Source organism: Mirounga leonina, unplaced genomic scaffold (assembly GCF_011800145.1).
Source record: "Mirounga leonina isolate KUSES-001 unplaced genomic scaffold, KU_Mleo_1.0 Mir_55, whole genome shotgun sequence".
In the NCBI taxonomy this organism is placed as follows: Eukaryota; Metazoa; Chordata; class Mammalia; order Carnivora; family Phocidae; genus Mirounga; species Mirounga leonina.
Genome location: NW_023270816.1, coordinates 8,206,463 through 8,211,322, shown reverse-complemented (window position 1 = coordinate 8,211,322; position 4,860 = coordinate 8,206,463). Strand labels below are relative to the sequence as shown.

At 42.6% G+C, this 4,860-nt stretch overlaps 1 non-coding gene across 1 annotated transcript; it reads left to right on the top strand.

The window, feature by feature from the left end:
* The first annotated feature begins 4,532 nt into the window (after positions 1 to 4,532).
* LOC118001991 lies at positions 4,533 to 4,638 on the top strand. The gene has a single exon (XR_004676904.1). It is a non-coding gene; the product is annotated as a U6 spliceosomal RNA (small nuclear RNA).
* Positions 4,639 to 4,860: the final 222 nt, after the last annotated feature.

Genomic DNA, 4,860 nt, shown 5'->3' with positions numbered 1-4,860 from the left:
ATGTGTCATTTCAGCACCAAGGATTTATAGCTAGCTGAGGCAAGAGTGTAGGAAGTAGTTCTCAGAGGAAATTTTCAGCCTCTTTGGGAGTTTTATTAGAGACGTAGCTTCCCTTAATTTATATATTGGCATCTTTTGTATAGGCTGTCTTCACTTTATGCCATTTAAGACATTATAATCAGTGAGTTAATTAAAAAGAAGAGGGCACAATGACAGGAGATGGGTGATGTGTGCAAACCAGCGGGTGTGCAGTGGGCAGAGCTTGCCTGCCGGAACCAAAGGCGCAGAGAGCTCTCTCGGATGTGAATGAATGTCACAGGGAAGTCAATGACTATCCTTGTTCTGTCTACTTTTCCTACACAGTAACTGTTTACCAGCAAAAGCACCTGGATTCTATCGCTTTTTAATTCATTGTGGATCACTGATGGAATCTGGAAGCACTTATGATGTCAGAGCCTGTAAGGGGCACTTACAGCGCGGACAGGAAGTCCGGATGACAATGTGCTCTCTCTCCTGGCAGTTGGACAGTTCAAGCCTAGCATTCTTCTGAGGAAACTCTCCTGGGTCTTCATTCATACCCCAAGTGTCATTTACCTTGAAGCGAATAAAAAGTGTTTTCAAGTTAAGAAGTAATGATTGGATTGGGGATGAAATCATTCCTTACTGAACACCCAAATCAAATATTTTTGAAGTATACTTCCCTGGCTCAAGGTTCAGGGGAAGTGATGAAAGGCAGTAAGTCAAAAACACTTCACACTGGAAGCCAGTCTCAGTCAGAGCGAGAAAGCCCTTCAACCTGGCCCTCCCGGCCTGCTCCACAGAGGCCGGGTTCTCATCCCAACTGCGCAAGGCGACACGCATGTTATCTCTAAATAGCTCTATTGGAATTCCAGAGTCCTTCTTTCCATCCGGTCAATCTCTGTCCATTTAACTCTTTTTAACCCTCTACTTTGAAAAAAAAGTCTAAGATACTACTGTTTTGTATGACATTCTTAATTTCTAAGACTATTTACAGACAACCATACATACGTTCTGTGTGGTTTCTTTGCCCTTTCCAAGACAGTGGGTGAGCACAGTCAGTGACCTCCGTAGACCCTGGAACTAAGAACATTACTACATAAATGGCCCAGCCAGAGAAGATGGCGGTTGGGACCTTCTTCCAATTCTTGAGACTTGACTTACATTTTACTCATCCACGACAATGCCTGACATCTTAGCAATCACATCCAGTTATTGGTTCAGTGATCTAAAAACCACCTAAAATGCCTAGCCAGGCCTTCCTTCGTGAGGATGACTGTTTATCCAGGTCAGCCAAACCCCATATTATTTTAGAGCACTTCTCAGAGTGTTAAATTGATTGATGTTAATTTCAGTCATTGTGTATTGTTTATTATTGGCATTCACGTTCAAACAAGAAGTTTAGAAATAACAGGGCATTTAGGACACGAGGCTTGATTTTAGGAGAATTTCAGATAGGGGCTTTTTTTTGGTCCTGTTTTTTATGCCTTTTTGTATCTTTACACTACTTTCATAGCAGTGCATACTTTTTAGAGCAGGGCTGCTGTGTGGTCCCCAGTGTGTTCTGTGTAAGTTGCCCCTGGTAAGGTGGCAGATAGGGCTGAAATCCACCCTATCCTGCCCCTTGCTGGCCTGGGGCTGCTCTGCCCCAAAGGGGCACCTTTTCTTACCGTACACATGGGGGATTTTATAAATTAGCAGGGACCCTGCATGTGAGCACATTGAAATTCTGAGAAGTATAGATAAGTCAAAAGATCACCCCAAACTGTATACTATCATTAAAAAAAATCAAACAAAACTGAATTTCTTAGAACAAATGTCTTGCTTCCAAGAAATGACCATTTCCAAGCTTCTTATTTCTGCTTTTTAGCTACTTATTTCCCTTTTACCAAATAATATACTGCTATTTCCTGATGATTTCTTTGTTTAGACATCATCCACTGAGTTCCTGTTACGGAGCTGGGGGCTGATGTTGCTGCCATTCACACGCTCTGCATGCCCTGCCAGCTCAGCGTGTTGCAATCGCCGTTATCAGGGGAAACACTGCCATTTGTGTTATTTGGTCCTGAGCCAAATAGGGTATCTGGATTCCACTTCTTTTTTCCCTTGTACAACTTTTATTTTCCCTGCAATTAATATTAGTCTTATTTTATCATGTGCTTATAACTTAGTTGTACCTTCGTTTTTTGGCTCTTACATTTTTGCACCAGACGCCCTAACAGATCTGTCCCAGAGCTGACAACACAGTTTCCAAATTTATCCAAAATGTGTTTGAAAGCAGTCTGTCAGCTCCACCCATGTCTTCTCCATCTGAACCCTCTGTCCCACCATGCTCAGCTCTGCTCCTCCTGGACGGGCTGCACCTGCTGTGTGCTTGATGGCCTGGGTCCTATCACCGTCCTTCCGGGACATCCCTTCACGGCCCCCACTGTCTCATGCTTCACTTTTTCCTGGTTTACTCCTTCATTTCGACAGAGCACAGCCTAGTAGCTTCCTGGCAAAGGGCACCTGGGAGGTCCACGTCTTGAGATTGTGTTTGTCTAAAAATATCTTTGTTCCTCCCTCCATAATATTGGCAATGAATACAGAATTCCAGGTTGAAAATCATTTTTCATCTGAATTTTGGACACTCCACTCTGCTATCTTCTAGTGTCCGATGAAGCTCTCTTGTTGTCTTTGCTTTGTTTGTGACCTCTTTTCTTCTCCGGGAACTCTTGGGCTCTTTTCTGGATCCTCGCTGATAATATATTTCATAGTGATCTGCCTTGGTCTGTTTAAGTTCATTGTCCCAGACGTGGTGGGTCACTCAGCGTGCAGATTTATATGTTTCAGTTCTGGGATATTTTTCTGTATTATTTCTTTGATAATTTCTTAACTTCAGCTACTTTTTTATTCTATGCTAAATTAATCTTCATATTTTCTTATCTTTTCTCTCCTTTTGATATATTTGTATTTTTGTTCTACTTTCTGGGAGATTTTTTTCAATTTTATTCTTCAAACTCCCTGTTGACTTTTATAATTTTTAATACTTTATTTTAATTCCTATAAACTCTTTACTGTTCTCCAGTTGTTCCTTTTATAGCATTCTTTTTACCATGAATGCAATATCTTTTCTTCTCTTTCTGAGAATACTACAATGTTAAGAATATTTTCCCTCCCTGTATGGTCTCTATCCCATGTTCTTTTTTTAAAAAAAGAATTTATTTATTAATATTTATTTGAGAGGGAGAGAGAGAGAGCACAGAGGAGAGTGAGAGGGAGAAGCAGACTCCTCACTGAACAGAGAACCTGATGTAGGGCTCAATCCCAGGACCCTGAGATCATTACCTGAGCTAAAAGCTGGGGCACCTGGGTGGCTCAGTCATTAGGCGTCTGCCTTCTGCTCAGGTCATGATCCTGGGGTCCTGGGATCGAGCCCCGCGTCGGGCTCCATGCTCTGTGACAGCCTGCTTCTCCCTCTCCCGCTCCCCCTACTTGTGTTCCCTCTCTCTGTGTCAAATAAATAAAATCTTTAAAATAAATAAATAAATAAAAGCAGATGCTTAACTGACTGAGCCACCCAGGTGCCCCTATCCCAGGTTCTTTTAGCTGTGTATTATTTTAGCCTATTTTCCTTGTTGGAAGCCTTCCTCAAGTATGTTCGTGTATCGTTCACCACCCTTTCTTATTTAAGTGTGAGGCATGAGAAAGCAGGTTGGAAGCTGGGGAAGGCGTTGGAAACTCTGGTCAGGGATTGTTGCCAGTTGAACTTGATGGAGTGTGATTGCATAGGGAGACCCCCCTTCCCAAATGTCAGTACCTGTAGGTCTTTTCTTTGGTAGAGTTCAGTCTCTCCAGGGTAAAGCCCTCCTGTTTCTTGTCAGGGGCAGGGGTAGGGGAGGGTGTATGCCTAGAAGCAGGTGTTCTGGGAGCAGGATGGGAGGAAGGGGTGGGGGCAGTGGTAGGGGTGGGGGTACCTCGAAATCTGATCTGCTGACACTCATGGTGTTCTTGCTCATCCAGAGCCTCATCCCTTCACAGTGTGTCTGAGTCCAGAGCCTCCCTGGTTTAGTTTCTCCAAAGAATTAACCCTTTGTTTCTTCAGGGGGTGGGAGAAAGTATCTGGGCATCTAGAATCTCCACGTACAGGTTTTCAAACCAATCCCCCTTGTTTTAAATCAATATCCAAACTCTTTGAAATATGTCCATGTCACAGCATCCATGTACAGATTGTGAAAAATTGACAAGAGGACCTAAAAGTCTTGCTGGGCTCCCACTGGCTCGGCACTGAGAGAGGGAAAGACATCAGCCAACATGGAGAGAACTGTGTGAGAGTCAGGGTCTCAGAACCTTAAGGAAAGGCTTCACGGGGCATGCAGGCGGCAGACGAATGCTTAAATAATAACAGCACATCTGGTGGGTCCAGGATAAGTAAATGAATGCCCGAAATTGAGAACACTTATTATAAGTGCGTTGTAAAGAGTTTTATTTTCATATGCTTATGGTAATGTATTTTCTCCAGAGACTGTGTTTCAACCCTTGTTTTGGCAGGGTGTATACTAAAATTGCAACTATACAGAGGGGACTAACATGTCCCTGTGCAGGGATAACAAATAAATCCATGCTATGTTTCCCAATTTTAAAAGAATTAACTCAAAGTTGACCAAAAACCTAAATGTAAGAACTAAAACTATAAAGTTCCTAAGAGAAAATGTCAGAGGAAAGCTTTATGACCTTGTATCTGCTGAGAATTTCTTAGATAGGACACCTAAAGCATGGGCAACAAAAGAAAGAAGAGATACACTGGCCTTCATCAAAATCAAAAATGTGTGTGCATCAAAGGACACAATTAACAGAGTGAAA